This window comes from Astyanax mexicanus, chromosome 2 (genome assembly GCF_023375975.1).
Source record: "Astyanax mexicanus isolate ESR-SI-001 chromosome 2, AstMex3_surface, whole genome shotgun sequence".
NCBI classification, from domain to species: domain Eukaryota; kingdom Metazoa; phylum Chordata; class Actinopteri; order Characiformes; family Acestrorhamphidae; genus Astyanax; species Astyanax mexicanus.
Window position 1 is genome coordinate 51,388,605 of NC_064409.1, and position 23,086 is coordinate 51,411,690.

Here is a 23,086-nt window from a genome sequence, read left to right on the forward strand (position 1 = left end):
TTCTAGAATATTGAGAATGGAGAGAAGATTCTAAAACTGTGTAAATGAGTTAAGTGTTCTAGAACATGGAGAATGTGGAGAACGATTCTAAAACTGTGTAAATGACATGAGTGTTTTAGAACATTGAGAATGAGGAGAAGATTCTAGAACTATGTAAATGAGATGAGTGTTCTAGAGAACTGAGATTAGGTAAAAAAAAATCTAGAACTGTCTAAATGAGATAAGTGTTCTAGAACATGGAGAATGGAGAGTTGATTTTAAAGCTTGTGTGAATTTAATGATTGTTCTAGAACATGGAGAATGGGGAGTTGATTCTAGAGCTTGTGTGAATTTAATGGTTGTTCTAGAACACAGAGAATGGGGAGAAGATTCTAGAGCTTGTGTGAATTTAATGAGTGTTCTAGAACACGGAGAATGGGGAGAAGATTCTAGAGCTTGTGTGAATTGGATGAATGTTTTAGAACAGTAAGAATGGAAAAAACGATTAAAGAATATTAATAATACGGAAAATACTTTTTAGAGTTGTTTGAGTTGAAATGTAAATGGGATGAGTGTGTTGAAGAGTGAGTGATTCTGAAACATTATAATTGGGTAGAACAATTTAGAGCTGTAAATGGGGAGAACATTCTAAAACTATGAAAATGTAGAATTATAAATGAGGTTATTATGTTCTAGAGTGTTCTATAATCAGGAGAAAATTCTAGAAAAGTATAAACTGGGAGAATAGTTGAGGGGAGAATACTCTGTACACAATTGGAAGAATTATTGAAAAAATTTGAAAAGCTTATGGAACAGTATAAAGGGAAGATAGTTCTAGTTCATTGTAAACTGAAACAATTCTAGAACAGTGTGTATGAGAGTAAATATGAAGAACACATACTGGAATCATTTATGTTTGGTGTCTCTAGTTGAAATCTGAAATACTGTTTGGAAGAGAAGGATGGAATATGCAACTATTTTGATAATAACTGAGAGGAGTTGCTGATAAATGGATTTTCTTATCAGATTTGTATCTGTGTTTTAAATGAAATAATGAAATAACAGATGATATCCACAACATGAACAGAAAGGAAACATGTTACCTAGTATGACATAACTCAGCACAGTAATGTTAAATTAAAATATTTAATATTATATGAAACAAGGTCTCATAGCTGAACCCCAGCCGTCAATTTAGAATTGTGGGTTAGCTGTATTAATATTTCTTGTTTTTCTGCCTCCACAAGACACTTTACATTTACATTGCAAATAGTGTTTTTGATCTTCTTGTCTGGATCGAATATTAAAAAGCACAGCCAGGTTGATGACAGGTTCTCACTGGAGTGCATGTAGCAAAATATGGCTCGCATAATTTGCAACACAGATGGCTTCCTCTTCAACGGCCAGATGTGAAAGAACACGGCTGATCTCCGATTGCTCATTTCCAGCGGAAATCATCAGATTCTGAACTGGAGCTGATCCATAGCCATTACAGCTGGGGAGTGTGAATGCATTTTCCAGGTCAGTGGCAATGATCAATGTGTCCTATATATATTGTACATATATGTTCTGGTGTATGAAGTGGTGTGTGTGTGTCTGTGTGTGAGAGTGTGTGTTCGCATGATTCTGTGGGCATTCTGTATAGACCCAGAGCTCAACTAGTTTTTGTCCTCGTTGTCATTCAGTATGAGGGCCGTGTTTGACGTTTCTGATCCTCTTAATCCAGCGATATAATTGTTTATTTGCCTCCTCTAATAGGCTGCTGGCCTGTCCCTGTTTTATGCAGAGGGAAGACAATCCAATCTCTGTTTAACTGAAACCTCTGTGTCTTTCTCTCCTTGGGCATCTCTTCTGTGTGAGGCCTGCTGGCTCTGTCTGTGCACACTGCTCTCTCAGCGGAGCGGCTTATTAAATCACGTTCCTGTCAACTAGGCCTTTCAGCGACCGGGGAGAATTGTACACTGCGTTTGCCTCTTCAAGAAAATCCAATAAAGATCATTCTGTGTGCGGTAATCTGTGTCATTCAATTCATGCACATGCATAAATAAGAGCTTGCCTTGTCGCACGGGTGAATAATATTTGTTTAAAGAGCTCAAGTCTGAGGGACACAAAGGAAGAATACCCATAACATGCAGCCAAGCATTTTGATTTTGGCGGATTGCTATTTTAATGGCGCAGTGCTTCTGCACTTCCATTCAGAGGTAACTGACCTGCTTGTCCCGGCTGTGAAGGTGCACGAACAGGTAATTTATGGGAATAGCAACTTTATTTTATTTTCTAGTTTATTGTTAATGTAAAACTTGGGCTCACGTAATGCATCCGTGTGTGTGTGTGTAACTAGTGCGGGTGTACGTGCACCGAACGCACGAACAACAATATAATGCAATATATATTTTCCCAGAATAGTGCAGCCTTAATAAACTGTGCTAGACATCCCAGTGATGTTCACACCATTTTGTGCATTTTGTACCATAGGAATATCATTGCTGTTAAAACAAAACTTGTATCTCTAGTTTTGAGGTTTTTATTTCACATTACATTATGTGAATCTTGCAGGTGTTTTATACTATGTTACCAAAATTGACTTTTATTGAAGTGTAACAAAATTTCCTCTTTCTCTGTAAAGTTGTCATTTTGGAGATAAAAGGTTTAGTATGACAGTAATTATATGATAATAATGGAATTAGTTCAGGGGGCTTCTTCTGTGAGGTACAGAGATAGACTTCCATTTATATGTGGAACAAGGACTAAGATATGCCTGAGTTAAAGGGTGAAAATAGGATGGAGGAGGGTAGCAAAAGTCTAAACTTGTAAACATATGAAGAAGATAGAGATGGGTGGAGTTTAGAGGATAGATTGGAAGGAGGAAGCGCTTTGGGCCAAATTCAAGTAGCATAGTTCTACTTACAGTTCTCAGTAAAACAGTATGTAGTGCATAGGGTTGCAGCGGTAACCGGTTTCACGGTATACCGTGGTATTAAAATGCACGGTTATCATACCGTGTGTGTTTGCTTATTACCGGTAAAACGCAAGCCAGCGGAGAAAGTCACCCACGCATGCGCAACTCTGCTCCGCTTCAGCTACTCAGCACACAGCGGTGAGAATGGCAGAAAGTGCATCAGACTAGAGCCTAGATTCTCTGCCCGAACCAGACCTGACCCGAGGACCGACCCGAAATCGGGTCCGTTCGGGCCGAGATTTCCCACCACATTCCTCGGGCCGGGTCGGGTTGGGCTCCAGAAAATAGTCTGAGATGTAGGCATCTGTTTTTTAATTATATATTTTATTTTTAAATAAAGCTCTGGTGTGATAATCACAATGTTAATGCTAAGTAACCAATTATTATTGTTAATGAAAACGAACCAAATAACGAAAACTGAAACTTAACTAACTTATTTATAAGCGCTGTTTTCACTCCCGCAGTTCTACAGCGGGAGGTGTTGTGCCGATTCTGTCCGCGAAGCGGGAGTCGGATTGAGCAGGGAGTCGGATTCGGCATAACAGCGGCAGCGCGGCTGCACCTCGCGGTCCGCGGTGTTAGTTGTAAGCGCTCGCGCTAGCCGCAAAATACGACAGAAAACACTGAGAAACTGCAGAATTATGAATTGGACTAAAATGAGCACGAGGAGATAAAAGAGAACCTTTACCTGTGAGTAGCTCACATCAGAACACGCAAATCTCTCTCTCTCTGTGTGTCTCTCTCTCTCGCACGTGAACTTCTCCGCAATGTGTTTAGCTGTTCTTAAAAATCATTTTTATTAAATAATAGTTCTATGCTTCTATGTTAGTGTTAATTAACATAATTCTGATCATATTTCGCTCATTCAAACAGCCTGAAAACAGACTTGTAATCTTGTAATCAACAAGCTTGTAATCAATGTGGCCGTAGTCACAGCTAAAGGAGGAAATACATCAAACCTGTTCTCCCATCTCCGAGAACACCACCCCGCTGTGCAGCGCAAAGTATGTGTTCAGTTTATAATTTTAATCTGAACATAAATAAAACCTCTTTGTAGTCGTGCACAACCCATGCGGTAAGCGCCCGCAAAAGCGCTGAGTTATCCGAAATTTGGGCACGCAGGTACAGGCGTGAAGTGCGTGCTACGATGGATTCACGTGTCCGTGTAAAGGTCCTGGCCGGACTGGATGTGAAAGACGCCATTCATTTACATGCGTTCATTTTCAAATTCTGACGTGCCTGTTTTTCATATGTTGAAGGTTTTAAGGTGTGAAAGCCTTAAAATAGAAATCTCTATTGTGAGGATCATGTCAGAAATAAATCCCCTCTTTCTGCAGTATCTGGTTATATACCAACTTTTTATATATATATATACACTCTTAATGCCCTTAAGAGTAGTGGAAAAACATGGTTTCCTTCACCTGATGGTGTAGTTTCTACAATAAATAGTTAATTGAACAAAAAAAACTTTGTTGTAATTTCTTTAAGGGTCAGTTTAATAATATATGTAACAAACTGTGATACCGTGATAACCGTGATACCGCGGTATTTTCCGAGACGGTTATCATACCGTGAAAATCTCATACCGTTGCAACCCTAGTAGTGCAGTTGCTGGCAGAAATTATATATGAATTTATAGTGCACCTGATTTTTACTGTTTTTTCTTGTACCATCCCATGAATTTACATATACTCTTATCCAGTGCAGCCTGGTATCATTTGCACTTCTTCTCAAGGACTCTAATTAGCACAGCATGGTGTGCTCACTGAGGCAGAGCACTGAACCACAGTGTGATGCATGGAGGGAAGTAATGTATACCTATGCACACCTTGTGTTAAAGTATAGATTTAGAGTATTTAGAGTTGGTTGACTAGGGTATGTTCAGACTTCCAACTCAAATCAGATTTTTTCTTATATAGACTTTATCCACATTTGTAGGGGGTTGAAAAGTGGTTGAACGCGGCAAACAACGAACACGTCAAATATAAAGTAATGGAAATGTTATTGACACGTATGTTGTAACCATAGCAACCAGTGCAGGTAGGTTTATAATGTCTGAACAGGCAAATCCAATCTGATTACATGCAAATAACATTGTGGACAGCAATTTGAGAAACAAAACCCATTTGCCTGCAGTCTGGTCTGGAAAGAGCTGCTTGAGTATGGGGTTTTGTGTTAGTTCATACTATGAAACTTTCTGTTTATTCCTACCTTCACCATGCTTTACAGCACTACATCTGCTGATCAATTTTCAAAACAACATTTATTCATTAGATCCTAACTAGCATGGTGTATATCACTGGTGTTAAGACCAAGATAAGGCTTGGGATGGATTTTGTGGTGGAATCACTACATCTTTATGAGTATCTTCTTGAGTGTGAGAACTGTTGCTTCTGTACTCCTTGGCTTTTTCCAGTTAGAAGATCTTGGTCTTAAGGATCTGAAGTGAATGAAACCTTGCCACATTCAGATGAGATGAACTGCTTGAGTGAACTGGAATCAGTTACAGGAGAATGGAAGGATGGAACACAACAACATAGATCCATTTGCTTCTCGCATTTTGCCTTTACCACATAAATTAGCTTAGAATAAGATTCTCTCTCTGCAGCAAAGACGGATCAAAGAGCATCACTTGGCCCCTGAAGAGGCTCCTCATGCCATTGAAGTCTCCCGTGGCATTACCATCTGAATACACATCTGACGGTTTTTGGCACAGCACCAGGTTTCTGTGGCATCGGGCTGTTTGTTTATTTGCAGATTAAAGGCTGTGGATCCTCCCCACCTATGTCATGATGTGTGTATGATGTTACTGATCTATCGAAGTGCTTGCATTTCCTAATGTCATGTAGTAATTAACAGAGATGGGTCAGGCCTACACTAAATTAAATTGCTAGGGGTGAAGACAGAGGAACTACTGTTGGTTCTCTTAAGATCATCGGAATGACTGAGTCTATTTTTAAACCACATAGTGTGTGAAGTGTAAACATCATATTAAAAGTTAATAAAAGTTCTATGACAATTAACAGTTTCCAAGTCAAGAATGTTTCATTGTATTTAAGAGTGGTTTGTTATCGTAGGCTTGTTTACATTGGATACATACTGACATGCCAAAAGTCATGTCAAGACAGGAAATATTATTGTGTCCAGTAAATTTTATACATTGTAAACACAGAAGTTTTCTGAACTCAAATGATTTAAGTCTGTTTTACATAACATTGGATATGTGTAAACAATATACATATACATTCAAGCTGAGTTCTTTAAGTTGAACCAACTTATAATAACTGAGTTTAGTATGTTGCCATTATCTATTAGCATACTGGGTGTGTCCAACAGTTTCTGACACTCACCATCAGTGTGTAGTGATTCCCACTGGGCTACCTTAGAAATAAATCAAGTTCCACTTTAGTTGTAATAACTTGATGTTTTAATTTAGGCTAACTCAAGTTTTCTTTCCCCATTACTTAAAAAACTTGGAGCAAACCAGCTGTCTTAAAAAAGTTAAGTAAACTCAACTTATCCGATCTTACAGTATAACAAAAATAAAAAAAGTTAAATCAACTGTCCCTTTAGTTGTAATAACTTGTTGCTCTAAGTTATGTTTTTTATTACCCATTACTTTACTTTTTTAAGGCAACCGGTTTCCTCAAATTTTTAAAGTAAATTCAACTTATCCAGGCTTACAGTGCATTTCCAATGGAAGCTCTGTGGAGTCTCCTCATGCATTAAATGCAGATGTAATTTATACAAGATTATATAACACTTGGACAGTTCTAGCCAGATGCTGCCGGTCATGATCATTACCTTCCACTGCACTGTCCACTGTGCCTGCACACCTTCACTATTATATGGAGTTATGAAATAACTAACGTTTGGGTGGAGGAACATGCTTCTTGCTCCGCCTCTTATCTGGCACCCTATAAATTCCATCTGCCTTGCTTACGTACCCAACGTCTAGTCTCTGTACCCCTCCATCACCCCATCTCCCACTTTTAATCCTTATCTTTCCTCCCTGACTCCGCTCATCCGAGAGTGAGACCGACTTCCTTCTACAAACCGAAGCCACCTGAACTCCAGCCCAAAAGTTCTCCAAGTTCTCTCCCCTCTTTTCAGCGTACAGTATGTTCTGAACTTGCAAACAGGCCATTATTAGATCCCAGTTGAACTTGTGTCAGTGTGAGCCATAAACACGCTGGTCAGCACACTGCTTCAACCTCACTCACAAGATAATATCTCACAACTTGCACAGGTGTGGGCCATTCCCAAGCCATCCCTTGGGGTAATACTTTATGATCAATTTACGTACAACTATCTCTTGACTTGACATGCGAGAGTATCAGACACAACTATATATTCGTTTTAAGTAGTAAAGAGGTTGCATTATATATCTATCTGCCTATTTATCCATATTCTTAACATAGTTTTTCTGAGTTTCAGATGAAATACAAGAACAACATATTCAGACTCTTAACCCTTTAAAAAAACAGGCTGTGGGTGGTAAACTCACAATTCCAAGGACAAGCAAACTCTTTGCTCTCTTTCTTTCTCTCTCTCTCTCTCTCTCTCTGTCATTTAAAGTCCCAGATCTGGTAAATGACCCTCTCATAGCTATGGAAACCAGCCTGTCCCATTCTTCTTTGTGTCTTCTTATGTGTGAGGGAAGCGGGGAAGAGAAGAGGGTGGGCAAAACTGGGGGGTTTAGATATAAAAACAGAGGCTTGGTTGACCTCTGTATTCTTTCTTTGAGAATTTACTAGTGATTTGTGTAAATGTCTTTTAAGACCTCTACAATTCTCCTGGTGTTGTGTGTAGGTGGCCAAATTAAAATACTCTTTTTTATTAGAGTATAATTAATTTGGCTATTTTTATAAAAATAAATATATATGTGTAAAATATCTTTTTCATATTTCCTGTGCCACAAAAGGCTTCTGGAGTGCAATCCACTAGGCCTGATCTATAATCATCAAGATAAAGGGAGCATTGATATTAACTCCCCAAGTCCCTTTCAAATTAACCCACATTTGTTTTTAGCCTGGAGTCAAATTTAATAGCATTTGTGAGCTGAAACACTCTAAAATACTGCCTTATAAAAAGACATAATCCTGTGGTGTAATCGATGCTTAAAGGGCGCTGTGTTAGTAGATGTCTGACTTTCATTGGCAATCAGTAAATATATTCTGAAATAAATAGACACGTTTAATACATTACAAGCCTCATTCAAAGACTAGCTTTCATTGATGTGGTTGAAAGCAATAGACGGCTGCCTTTGAGCAGACATCTGGCACTTCCCGGCCGAGGAGAACTATGAGCGATGGTCCTTTAATGGATATTAGCCATGTTTGTACAAATCCTGCGCTGTTTGTATGCCATGACAACCGCACAACAGAAAAACAACTAGCAGAGCTGCTTTGTAGACCCAAAGGGGTGAAAGTAAAACTTGAGAGAGTTATGGCCCCCTCCGCAGCCCACTCCAGCACACTCGAGAGCATTCAAACTCTTGTTCTGTCTCTAAGCCAATCAGAGGGCAGCTCCATTCATGATTGTGAATAAGGACCTCGCTATAGGAGCTGCACCTTTGAGACTGGAAAAATAATGGAGTGCGCTTACACACACACAATCACACACACAAAGTGTAATAGAATGTTAGAATATAGGATCTGATATGTATTTTTTAAATATATATATATTTTTTTAGGACACTAGGAAGACCCTATAAGAAACATTTACTTTAGACCAGCTTAACAACAGCACTTTGCGCCTAGTCTGGCCATTTTTATATAGTATCAAAATGAAATAGTAATGTCCAGGAATTACTTTTTTTTTTCTTTTCTTTTCCATTTAATGTTAAACAGTTTATTTTTTTCATTTTCCTTTAAGGTTACCATTTTAGGGGTACTAGACCCAGATATTTCACATCCAGATATTTCTGGGCAGTAAACACACACACATACACACCTTATAGTTTTATGTTGACTTTATATGTATTATATAATACTACTTGTAAGTATAACCCAAGGCTATATACTCACAGTAGGTAAATTGACACAAATCTGTTTTTCACAAAATTTTAGTTTAATTAGATTGTTTATAATATCATCTTAATGTGACCTGCATCAATTATTCTTCTAAACACAGTTCATGCACCTAAACTGAGGCAAATAAACAAAAATGCTAATATAAGTCATTTATAAAGTTATCTTGCTACCCCACCACTGAAAACCTCACTCACTGCTGTTGTTCATTGCAGACAGTGTTGAATTAGACTGAAAAAAAAGACACATAAATCCGATCTGGCTGTTCACACCGATTTCGTTGCCACATATCGAATATGAATTAGGTGATGTGCACACACACACACACACACACTCCCCCAGTCCAGCCTAAATGCAGGTAGCCTGTGTCATACAGTCTGCTTCAGTGGAACTGCATGTCGTCCAGCCCTGTTCCTCTCTCTGCAGGCGAGTCGGGAGAAAGGACCTCAGCACATTTTTCCTCCCCTCCTCTGTTCACACACACAGCCAGTGTGTGCCGCAGTATTGCCCTTCAGATCTGCTCAGTCACCCCGGCTCTCTCAGCGCGCGAGGGCCTCCTGCTCACACTGCTCATTACTGCCTCCACACCTCACACGCGATCCATCATCTCTCCACCGCCACTGTCAGAAACGTCAGTAGCGCATTCAGCGCTTTCTGCTGAATGAATATGTCCCAAATAAAAGGGCTGCTGTGAGGTTTAATGAGGCGTGATGTGAGGCGAAGATTAGCGCCGAGCTCATTATGACCTAATTCAATCTAGCTTGTTTGTTTGTTTTTCAGTAGATAATTGTATACGCTGTTCTTTGCGCTGGATTTGTAGCATCGTAATGCAACTTGATAAACCTGATTATTGAGGAGTGATCATGAAAATGAAGCTCTTTAGCTTAGCCTGTGGAGTTTTTCTGCGTTCCATTTACCTCAGAAGACGGATGAAGCTGAGAAAGATGTCACATTCTAGTTCAATATTTGGATAATTGTATACTAAAATTTTTTTAATATTTCCAAAAACATTTAGAGAAAGTTTATGCCAACTGGTTTGACAATAGTTTTCCAGTGTTTTGTGATGAATCTAACCAAAATATGGCCTTTTTTGCCTCAGGTCATCATTGTTAGCTTTGTCTCTGGATAGCATTGTTAGCAGAACACGCTGGAAAATGTTCACAAATAGAAGTTGGACAGGACTGTATGTATGAATTTAAATAAGTGTAGCTGGATATTTCCAAACATCAACTCAACTACTTTAAATTACATGAACATTTGTGGGCACATATTTATTTAAACAGAGACCACGTTAACTCTGCTGCCATTGGCAGCTTCCATTAGCATCTGGCACAATCTATTTATAAACTAGGTGTGTCCCCCATCTTCTGATACTCACCATCAGTGTGAAGTGATTCCCCTGGGCTGCCTGATTAACTGTCTGGGCTCTGTGTTGTAGGCTGTAAGAACAAGCATCATTTTCTGAGCTGCTAAATTTGTGTTGGCTGTGTGCTTTACTGTTCTCTCTATATCATTCCCATATTTTTTAATTTTTTTTAATTTGAGTTTTTTACTTAAATTAAATCAAAGAGAAGATTACATACAAATATATATATATATATATATATATATATATATATATATATATATATATATATATATATATATATTATATTCACCTGACCATAACATTCAAAGTAGAATTATTATGAAAGGAATTGATATAACAAAAAAATAAAAATCAATGATCTGTAGACATAATAACTAACAGTTTTAGTCTAATTAACTCAAGTTTCCAGTAAAGGTTACTTAAAAATCTTAAGGCAGTCAGTTTCCTTAAATAATCAAATAAGTAAATTAAACTTGTCCAGACTTACAGTGTATTTATTGATGCACAATTAAATAAACGTGCTAAGGAACTTTATAACACCACTTGCCTACTGATGTACACTGCAGCCTTCTTAGATTCTTAACTCTGGTTTTTTGAGACTCTCCTGACTTAGAAAATTGAAGTCAGATTTCCCAAATAGGATATTCTTACATACTGTGTGCACATCTACAGTACATAGACTGATCTGAGTGTAGTTTTATGTACACAGAATCTGTTTATTTCTAGCCTAGTGAGAAGGCAGTGTAAACCTGTAGCCAAACCGCCCACCATTTTAATATAGCTGTACCAAATCTGAGCTGCAAAACTACAGGGGAGGGGAAGGGAAGACAACAGTGGGTTGTAAAAAAAAACAAGGTTACAGGGTCTGGTTATTTGGAACCCCGTTCATTGTCCTAGGTGGTGGACAATGTGCTTTGAACAGGATTATGTTTCAGGGTTTGTGCGCTTTTGTATAGGGCGGCATTATCCCAGGCCAGGCGGGGAGAATAGAGACACTTTCAAAGAGAGATCGCCCTCCATTGTTGCTCGGCGCAACCATAGCTAACGGACGTCAAAAGCCTTTTTTTAAATCAGTTCTCTTAACGGCCCCAATAATGCTGGAGAGAAATTGGCAATAAACTGCAGGGATGGGTTCCCTGCAGCCATGACTGGGCGCTCTGAGATGGGCTGGGTCTCTAGGGTCATTGTGGGCGACCCAGATGGGAAGGGAAGCCTATTCTGTAGCCTGAGGCACTTCCTCAACTTGTTAGCAAGGTTGTGCCCTGCTGGTAACTTTCACTGGCCCCATTTATCAGATAGTGTGAGATCTGAGGGCTTGGCTATTGGGAGTAGGTTCACGTGCAGGTGCTTCAGCTTCCGTTTGAAAGCTTGTGTTGATCCTGTACTATGTGTTGTATGTTGTATGATGTATTTGTGACCTATTTTTAAGCAATTTCTTTGTGAAACTAAATCACTGTCAGAAATTGATCTTATGAAAAGTGAGGAGGACACAATAACAGAAGTCCCAAATTTGCTGCTTTATCTTCTGTTTGAAAGCTGGTGTTGGTCCTGTACTATTTGTTGTGGATGTACTTTTTTATGTCCTATTTTAAACACTTTCTACTTGACACTAAATCACTGTCAGAAATTGCTCTGGTGAAAAGTCAGGGGGACACAATTACAGAAGTCCCAAATATGGTGCTTTAGCTTTTGTTTATAATCTGGTGTTTATAAATTTTTGTGGATAATCATTTTAAAGCACTTTCTAAGTGAAACCAAATTACTGCCAGAAAATGCTCTGATGAAAAGTGATGACACTATAAGATAATTCCCAAATTTGACCCATAAAACTTTAAAATTTGGGGGATACTAAACTTGCGTTCACATGATACCAGGAAATGTTTAACCCCCATTGTGCCAAGACAAAAGATTGTTTTAATCCCGCTGTGAGAGCACCACCGAGGGAGGGTGGGGGGTTAGGCCTGGGAGTGCGCGAGAGGCTCGCTTGCTCACTCACTCTCTTTCTCACTCACTCATTCAGTGTGCGTACACCACACACAGTGGATGGAGGCACAGTGCTTGCCTCTTGCATTTGGACAACTATTGGAATCTAAGGGGTTAACGCGAGGATTGCAGGTTCAGGCTAAAGAGGAGGAGACTTCCACAGCAGTGCTAAAGTAAAGGTAACAGCTCAACAATCTTTACTTAGACTACTACATACTACTCCATACTTCTGATTTATTCCTCCACTGGAGGAGGACTTCCAGTGTATCTTGGTGCTGCTGACAGCAGTGAGTGCTGCTCCAGTTTATGCTGAGCTTACTGTATTTTTGACTTTTTCAAATTCCAGTCCCTCCGCATTAGCCTGAGCAGGTCATACAAATTGCATGAGGGCTTCTTAATACGAGAGAACTAATGAGCTGACGTGCTGCTTGCTGGATCTAATTTTATTCCTATTCTTCAATTAATAACTTTCCATTCTGAGGGCTGTCTGCGGAGCTGTGACCTACGAGTCATTCATTAGCCTAAAATGACCGTTAAGGATTTGGTCATGAATCTCATTACACCTTCTTTTGTTGGGTTTGGGGAAAAATTATGGAAGATTGAAGCATGAACAGAAGCTCAAGGGCCTTGTTCTCTTGGATACAGGTGGATACTGACGCGAATGTGGGCACGTTCAGAGAACACGGCTTTCAGAGTCATCAGATATCTTTGTACTTTTTACACTACACAACTAGATAACTTGTTGTCTTGTCATTGGGAATTTTTTTTGTGGTTGTGAAACATATTGCAAAATATATGAATAATCAGTTTTACCAGGTTCTTTTACCAGAAATGAACCCATGACCAGTTGGTTTGATCTCCAAAAACACATACTGTAATGGAATCAAACACAGAAATGGATGTAATGCCATGTGTGAGACATGAATGTTTATGGCAAAAACTTCTAATACAATCTAATCTGATTGTGTGTGTGCTGAGAACAGAAAAAAATTAATAAATGGATAAAGACATTGCTCAGCTTCAAAGCCAAGACTTCACCCTTTGCTTTTTCCTTACCTTGTGTCTCTCTTGGGCTTTCATTGGTTGTCTCTGCAACTCCATTTCCAACATTTCTAACACTACAGAATATAGAGAATTAAAAAAAAATTGGGCATCGAATAGTCTAAGAAATAATTGCTCTAAACAAAGGTATTGTCATCTTAAACTATTTTACGACAGTGTTGCAGTTACACTTTTTAAAGAGCAAACCCTTTGATAAATAATAGTGTAGAAGAGGCAAATTTAGCCTGAAAGTGTAGTATTTTGTGGCTTATGGCAGCATCTCTTTGGCTGTGCAGCGCGTTTTGAGTCTGTGACATTTTGCGTCACATTTATAAATGCACTGTTGAGCAAAAGCATCCCTAATTACCAACTGTCTGAAAGGCCCCTCTCCAACTGTGCTTTTTGTTCCCAGCTCGGAAAACTGGATGAGATATTTATGTTGAGCTGTTATGTTAGTTGTTTTGCTTCTTTTTAGATGCCATAATTTTGACGTACTAACTTGTTCTAGACAGCTTGTACCTGTTAATGGGTTTTCTTTGCTCATTTGATCTAAAGCCAAGATGTTCTCACACCAGACTGGTGGAATGTGGCTTACTGTTCAAAAACATTCTGGCTGGATCAATCTTTGGGAAACCCAAATTAGCCTTGAGTAACAGATGTGTTGGCAGAAAGTTGAGGTGGGCAGTGTAACATTATGTGGCCTCAAATATGAATATATATATATATTAATTAAGACTCACCCCTCCGGTTTAACTCACTAAAGTTTCTGCTTCATTGCTCCACATTGGGCTCTAATTAAATAAATAGGGTAAACTTGGTTGTCAAATTATGTGAAACTGAAACCAATAAATAAACCATAATTCTTGATATTTACTTAGATATTTTATCCTCTTCAGTAACACAGATATTGTGAAGTATTTTAGAGAAATGTCTTGAGAAATACAGTATATGTATTAAGTATTGGAGACTCACATTATCATGATATTGTTATCAAGGAAAACGTATTCTGATAATATTGTATCGGGAGATGTCCTGTGATTTCCACCACTAATCATGGTAAATTTCCTTATGTTATGGTCAATATACGTTTTAAAACATATTGAGAATAGCATCAATATTAACCGTATGCAAATTTCATCACAAAGAGTGTAAAAAGTTTAATTTAAATACAAATCATTGTACACTGTATGGGAGAGTGTTTGCTTTGACTGGTACATTTTGACTATTATCATGTGTATCGAGATCAATATTGTGTTTTCAAATATTGTGATGTAATATTTTTAACGTATCGTCCAGGCCTAGCAAAAAAATTGGTGAAGTTAATTATGTTAACAAACACTTTGACTTAAACACAGTGAGTACTATTGGAGTCAGCAAAAATATTTGAGGTCATGTCCATATGTTGTACAATAAATCAGTAGCACATTTATTGTGAGAGGCTTATCAACAGGTCCAGATATCAAACCTGCTAGATATTTGGTCAGGGATCTCTCATCTTTCAGCAGTTCACATATAGAAACCAAGTGAATGAAAAACAAATGCTGATTTGTCTCCAATCTGAAGCTTTTTGGGGATCTTCAGAAACAGTTGCAGACCTAAAAATCAGGGCTATAATTGTGTAGCGTCAACCTGACATGAGCTATAGTCCAAATAATCAGACTCAAATCAAATCGATATCTGTATCACATCTCTGGCTCAGTTCACCTTGTAAGTTGTGCACATCTCTGAATTGGATTGAATTGTCATGGACTGCTTATGATGACAGATCTTCAGCTTCAAGCAGGACCTCAGTTTTGCTGTTTTGTTTCTTTCCAATCCCCGGTTTCCTTGCCTGGACAGAAGGCCCTGGCTGATTGGCATGCTAAGGGATCCACACTTTATTTTAGCAAGCCCAGAGCAGCCTTCACACAGCACAACCAGCTGCCAGCCTTCAGCACCCAGGGAGAGGAGGGTAGAGAGTGGAAAGTCACAGCAGACAATCTGCTGTTTCCCACAACATTTCCATTTTCCACCTGTTATTTAATGGGTCCCCCAAAGGTTAGAAATGTAGACCTAATGAGTTCTCTGGGGTTACTTTTTAATTTATTAGTTTAGGGACGTGTCACATTAGCTATGGCTTGGTTTCTCTACTGTTCGAAAGGATCTATTTAGACAAGCGTTAAGAGGCTTTGAAACGCATTTATGAAAATGTGTTTTCTAAAAAAAAAAAAAGTATGAATATGCCTGAACATCTTCCTTCAGTGGTGGGCTGGTATTTGTTGTAAAACACTTGATTGTTGCTTTAAATCAAAATATCTAAATGTGATTCTATCACCACAAATCAGAACCAAAAGGAAGGGATATCCAAATAAGAAGGAAATACAATCTTACTTTGACTTTTACCTTCATTGCAAACACTGTTGACCACTAAAAAAAACAAACAAATTTTGTCAACTTTATTATATTTAATATTTAATATATTTAATACACTGGTTCCTACATTTCAGGCCTGTAACACATTCCAAAAAAAAAAACTGGTGCACACAGGTGATGTCAACAGGTGGTTGTAATTATGATTTGATACAAAGCCAGAGGATCACCAGTCTGTAAACAAATGTGTGAGAAAATTAATCAATTAGTTATTGAAATAAAAAACATTCCTCAAAGAAAGACTAAAAGGCATTCGCATATTTCTCTCTTAATGGTACAAAATATTATTAAACGATTCAACAAATCAGGAGTTATGGAATTTCAGTCCATAAAGGGCAGGGGTACACTTTTGTGATGGCAGTATTAATGCAGACTAAGAATTAAAAGGAACATATGCTGACCTCAAGAGTCCATGCATTTTCAACAATGCAGCAGTGCAAAAGCACATGCTACACACTAATACACTAGGGGTGGGCGATATGGCCCTACAATAATATCACAATATTTAATGGTATTTTCATGATAACGATACTTTTCTCAATATGACAAAACACAGTATTAAAAAATGTTGCCGATATTATTGCATTCAACATGGCACATCCCTACAGCACACATTACTAAGTTATTACTGTAGAAGAAGAGGGTGCATGTACTAGATGGACTGGCTTGCCTACAGTCTTGACCCGTCCCTAATAATGTGTGGAAAACAAAAAGTTTACATTCTTCTGACAAAATGTGTCTCATAGTTTCATTGAGCTACAAATAAAGGATATTTAAACATAATTAAAGAAGATACATCAATCCATAGGTACATAAGGTTACACAAATCTACAGATACCTAAAGATACATAAATCTACAGAGATAGAGATTGTGTGTGTGTGTGTATGTGGGAGAATATAAGAGAGAGAGTGTGTGTGTAATCTTTACTTCCATAGCAAGGATTGAGCCAATCCCTCACCTTCATCTACTGATCTTTCCTGTGGGTGCTACACTGTGCTGGATTTAGATATGATTGTGTTCGTCCATCATCTCCTGCATTGCTCTGGGTGCATCTTGTGCTGAAAATAGTTGCTATCATTTAAGCAGCTGCCGCAAGTCAGTGAGCTTCAATCTTTCAGACATTTCCATAATAGACAGTAGTGGGGTGACCAGAGGGAGAAAAGAATCCTCTCTGCCGGTGTTTATCCACTCCGAACAACTATCAGGCACCGGGTGCCTGCAGTGATGAGGTTATGACTGATTAGTTTACTTTCAGCTGTGAGCTTCAGGGGACAGATCTGCTCATTTTAAGTGAAAAAAAAAAACTGGTCAATAGAGCAAACTTGTTTAATTCTAAATCAAACTGCTGTTTGATAAAAGTAGGGCTGGACAGTATATCTATATTTTATCATATTGACAATATGCTTAGAGTATATCATCACTGCTTAATGAACACTGACCCCACTGAACATTTCATTACAGAGAGTGTAAATCATTCTGTTAAACTTAATGATGTGTAGCAAAAATGTAATATAAATCACTGGATTATGCAGAAAAGGAGTATTTGAATAGGATTTTTTAAGAATCTGCAACTTCACAAAACACAATAAATACTGTGTATCATAAAATTATCTTTAGATACAATTATATAATATTTAGCCATATTATCCAGCACTGTCAGTGCATGATTATGTACACCCAGGGTGCTGGTCACATCAATATTGGATTTATTCATATCGTATTGACCAAAATTAAGAAATATATTGTGATATAAATTTTGGTCATATCGTCCAGCCCTAAATGAAAGTGTATTCTCTTGTTGTTTCAGGTGTTGGATTCTGAGATCTGCTGTGGTGTGAGTATCTGAAGAAGACGGTAGAGAAGACAGGACCCTGGTGAGTGCTCTATAGTGATACTCGGCCTGGATCTACCATCGGTTGTGTAGGAATTTGCTTGGTTGATGGCTGTAATGTAGCTCATTTTTTGTGACGTTAATAGTTTGGGTATGTGAAGAGTTTTAGGCATTTTGTGATCTCATTTTTGACAAAGACAAATAAAGAGATATGTGTTATGTGGGATCTGAAAGAGTTTAACTGTTTGCTGTTTGGCTATTTGTAGATAAATGGATGGATGGATGTTTAATCAAACATTTAGGTACAGCTTGTTAGACTGTTTTTATTGTGATAGTCCTCCCGATTCCCTCTCTGTCATTGCTATAATATTTTTTTAATAAACATTTTTAGAGAAACATGCCATTTACTTCTTTTCCACATTCAGCTTTATGTTCAGAAAGGCACATAAAGGTTAAGTGTTGTTAACAATGTGTATCTTCCTTGGTGAAAGGAGTTTCCTTAAAAATTATTGAAAATTTTTCTTTTATAAACTGTTGCTAAAAGCACATACTGACGCTCTTGACCTGAGGGATTTATTCACTTCAATTGCTCTGGATATAAACCGTGGTATTATCTCTAAAACAGGACTTCTGCTGCTTGTTCCTTCTATTCTCCATTACTTGCAACAGAAAAAAACTGGTCATGGTAGATTTTCCCAATAATGATCAATATTAGAAACAATGGTAAAAAACACTGTGCAACTTTAAGAATGCCAATTCCTCCAATGTTTCCCAAAAGCCTTGAAAGGCACAGCTTTTCAAAAGCTGAACTACTAATTTATACTGTACATATTTTCACATTTTTATACTACTATCGTTCAAAACTAATAACTAAAATGACTTATAACCCTTACATATTAATCTTATAAATAGACATACAATTAACCTTTTATTCCTCAGTGAGTTAGTACATAGTAAACTATTGCTCTCACATTAGTCACAGTCTTCATTATTTTTATCTATTTTATCATGTTTTTATCTGTTGTGTTGTCCTGCTGTCTGGTTGTTGGTTGAGGATGGTTTATTCTGTTGAGTCATGGTTGGTCTGAAGGTTTCTTCCTCTCACTCTAAGGGAGTTTTTCCGGGCCGCTTTTGGCGTTTGTTTGCTTAAATGGACCCGGATGTCTATAAAGCTGCTTCGTGACAATGTTGGTTGTGAGTCACGCTATATAAATCAATTTGAATTGAATTGAATTGACTTGAAATATTGAGGTTCTGCTGGCACTGTTTCCTGTATAAATCTTATTGACTGTTGCTGTGGCTTTTTCTTTCTGTCTTGTGCCCTCTGGGTTCTGATTGCCTTGCCCTGAGTGTTTTTAAGCACAATGGTCAATACTGCTGCGCAACTGTGATCATTGAACACTGCTTTTGTGAGTCGTTAAAGTCAATGCAATGTTCGCCTGTGTGCGTCTGACGCAGGCGGAGAGAGATAATGGAAGGCTGCATCCGATTCGGCAGTTTAAAACACATCAGGCACAATGGATCTGAGTGGGGCATTCAGACCCAGTTCTTCAGAAGTTTCTGTTTTTCTCGGCTACCTTTGGTTATCGTATTCTGTTTGTGTGTTTTGTCAGCAGTCGGGGTGAGGATGAGAGCAAGGTCTGTTTACTCTGAAATAGTTATATGACAAATGTCATGAATATACATGACTACTTAGCATTTAAATGGCCAGTGGCACCACGAAACAGACTCACACGAGGATATTTGCTACTTTTGGATAATACAACTGACCAGAAGAACAAAGTCAATAAATCTCACAAAGGCTGCATAATGTCTCCTACCACTGTGGAGGCAGTTGAAAGTGACTTTAAAAAAATTTAAGCTGAAGCCAATGGAGTTTCCTCAGACTCAGAATCAGCTAGTTTACACTTTATTTATAAACATTTATCTGGCTTTGCTAGACATGACATAAATTAAATACATCTGTAATGTGCAGATGATGCAGAAGATGCCCACAGGCAACCAGGCAAGCAGAATGACACATTTTCTCTCCTTGAATAAATAGTGTATCAAAAAAAACTCATTTGCACATCTTACTTCTAAGCCCAGAGACATGTTAAAATATTTATTTTGTTTGTCTACATACTTTTATCCAGAAATGAAAATAAAAAAAGTAAAAAGGGCTTTATATGTCTTCAAATCAGCTGCAACGTAAATTCAGTCCATTCTGTTGTACATAATAATAGACCTTTTATTGAATGCTAATTTAAAGTTTCTTAACAGCTCAACACGTTTTCAAACAAGTTAATTGTTTAGCCATGCAGGAAACAGTTTAAACTAATATATAGAGTATACGATTTTTAATGCTAAGACAAAGCTAAAGAAGCTTGTGTGTGCAGCTTTATTTAGGGTAGCTATAAAACTGTGTGAATATAATTTTTGAGTGGCAGCCCGTATTATTTTGTTTCTAAACTGAAAGCAGAAGCATTTCTAAGTGGAGAAGGGATAAAATATTGTGTTTAATTGTAACAGTGTGCTGGAAGGACCATCCCTGCTAAACCTAATACAGTCATTCTAAAAACTGGCGTGTCAGGTCGCTTTTCGTGTGAGTTCTTCTGGCCCCGTCACATGTCTTTATGTACTTACGTCACAAGTACAGCCTCTGAAAGAGGATCTGGCTCAGTTTTACTGAATGTGAGCGGCTGGTGGAGCAATGGAGACTGCAGAAGGAAAAACTCAGAGTTCAGTAGCTCATTTACCCAGAGTAAAAATAAAGTGTGTAGTTGAAGTGAAGTTTTTGACTGAGCGCTCTATCTCTCTCTTTCTGACTGAACATAACCTGGAATCAGATTCATCCACTCTGAAAGGAGGCCATTGCATTTATAAACAGTGGGAATTGGGAATAGAATCATCAAGGAAGTTCGATAAAATGAATAATAGATATTTTAGCTCAGCAGCCGAGCTTCTTTTTACATCTGAACATCTTGTCTGATTTTCTGATGAGTTAAAAAAAAAAATCTCAGATAATTGATATGATGCGATTCCATTACCATTGTGCTGCTATATTTGTATGCTATCAATAAATGTGTATACAGTCATAAAAGCAGTGCATATTGAGTGGATTAGTATCAAGGGGTTAGGAGGCAGGTTTGTCTCTGCAGGTGAAAAGCCAATACGATTAACCAGCTGGACCATGTGCACGAGTGAATCCTCAGCGGCAGAAGGAATGAAGAAAGGCGTGAGGAGCCAGACGGATGGCTGATCAACTCAGGATGTCTCAATAAACCTTAAATGTAGCTACAAGCCCAGGGACAGAGCCGTGATGTCTTTGAAATAGGGCAGCCCACAGAGTGACAGGTTTGCAGAGAGAGAGAGAAACTAGAGGAGAGGCAGACAGATATGTAGCAGTAGCCTCAGGCCTTCTACATCCCTTCCAAGGTTGTGCTGACTGCTTGTTTTGGCTGTGTATGTACTGTGTAGAGCAGATGGTGTTGTTTAGTTTACTCATCTTATTGTGCTCTTTATTCTGAGCTCCTTTTCATACAGCCCACGTTTTATTGTACGTGTCATACTGCGTGTGTATTCCCAGATCTTCCATAATATCCTACTTAACACTCGAGGTGCATTATAATTGGAAATCATTTGGCCGTTACACACACAGATCACCTCACCTCCACCTCCTTTTTCTGATCTTATGACATGTATTAATATAGCAGTAATATGTTTCTAATGATGAATTTTATATCATGGTGTCAGTGCAGTGTAGCCATTTACAGAGACATATGGTGGTAGGAGGTACGCTGGGTCATTAGTTACAAACAGTTGTGGTAAAAACTACCATTTATTTTTTTTTAGCTTGTTTTTAATCAGATCAAATAAGGACTTGTATAATAGACAAATGCTTAAAAAACTTACATTATAACAATATTATTTATAATAAAACCAGCAAAAATCCTTTTTGTGATTTCCTCTTTGACAACATTATTCAACCCCTTAATCACATACAACATTAGTACATATTAGAACTCAGTAATACTGTCAAAATAACCTTATGAAAGACATAAAACATAACTTGACACAAGTTTCTTTCTGCGATCAACAGGTATCTTAGCTTAGCCCATTCCTCATGGGCAAAGGCCTCCAGTTCTTTGACATTCTTGGGCTCTCGTGCGTGTTACACCTGCCTTCTTAAAGTCCCACCAGAGATTTTCTGTGGGACTCTTTACATTACATTTGGCAGACGCTTTTGTCCAAATCGACTTACAATAGTAAAGTACAAAAGTAATAGAAGTTAAAAACATCTTTAGATAGGGCCTAAAGGAGGTCGAAGGGAAATAATGGGATAGAGAAGTGAAGGAGGGGAAGAAGGAAATGAGGTTAGAAGTAGTTAGTTTGTTAGAGGTGTTAAGAGAGTAAGTGCTCTTTGAAGAGCTCTGTCTTCAGGAGTTTATTAAAGATAGAGAGAGATTCTCCTGATCTGGTAGGAAGATTCTATGGCGAAAATCAAGAATCTTCCAGCCCTTCTTCTGCAACCAAGCCATATTAGAATTGGAAGGTATATATATATATATATATATATATATATATATATATATATATATATATATATATACACATGAAAGACTGTTCTGTGGTCCATTTTTGCACTCATCATCCTGCACTGATTTCTTTCAGTCTTATGGTGTTTTCACACCTGAAGTTCATTTGCTCTGGTCTAAATCAGTGAACAGATTAAATTTGAAGTGCATTCTTGTTTGGTTTGTTTTCAACACATGGTAAAAAACATATGAGAACATTCTCTCTGCATATCAGTCAGAGCAGTGGCAGTGCACACCTGCACAGCCTTAAGCTCAACCTTGTAAAGTATATCGTTGGGTAGTTTGGTCAGATCCATGTTAGATCATGCTCTTACCACGAAAGAAAGACTCCAGGCATCAGAGACCTGCTTAAAATGGTTCTTATAAGGGTATTGGTGCAGTTAGTTTGATTTGCAACTGAGTGCAATTACTATATTTATATCTGCTGAAATTATAAGCAAGAAGGTTGAAAACTGACCAATTTAACTGGACTGAAACGTGCAAAAATAAAAACACCCTTAGAAAACTGAAGACTGCTTATGTATGGCATTAACACATTTACTATGTGTGCTAATTAGTTTTCTGACTGTTTACAGTGTTTATTGACAGTGCTTACAGTGCTGAGCAGGAGAGTCACAATCTGGACTTTAAACATACATTAATTAGTGTACATCAGCATGTTGTGGGTGTTCTGTAGGTTTTTCTGTAGCTCTTTATGTATATTAACCTGCACCCTTCTGTTGATTCTGTGTGGGCTGTTGTTTGAAGACATTGAGAAGCAGATCTACCGCCTGAAGACAAAACATACCATCTTAGCTATTAGCTTTCTTTTGCTCGCTAGGGGTAATGAAGCTGTCCACTGTGTATATATTTGTGCAACAGCTCATTACGCCTTGTCTGATATGCTGTGTCTGTTTCTTCTCTGT

At 38.0% G+C, this 23,086-nt stretch overlaps 1 protein-coding gene across 25 annotated transcripts in view; it reads left to right on the forward strand.

The window, feature by feature from the left end:
• The window catches only part of LOC103024007 (neuronal cell adhesion molecule), a 124,375-nt gene that overhangs the window by 41,052 nt on the left and 60,237 nt on the right, over positions 1-23,086 (forward strand). For 22 of the 25 annotated variants that reach the window (XM_049474505.1, XM_049474503.1, XM_049474508.1 and 19 more), the window contains exon 2: positions 17,581-17,647. The exons of 1 other annotated variant lie outside the window; for it this stretch is intronic. The gene's annotated coding sequence lies outside the window, so the exon portion shown is untranslated. Of the gene's footprint in view, positions 1-12,354; positions 12,502-17,580; positions 17,648-23,086 lie in introns of those variants that run through there. 2 more of the 25 variants (XM_049474506.1, XM_049474504.1) reach the window with 1 other exon arrangement.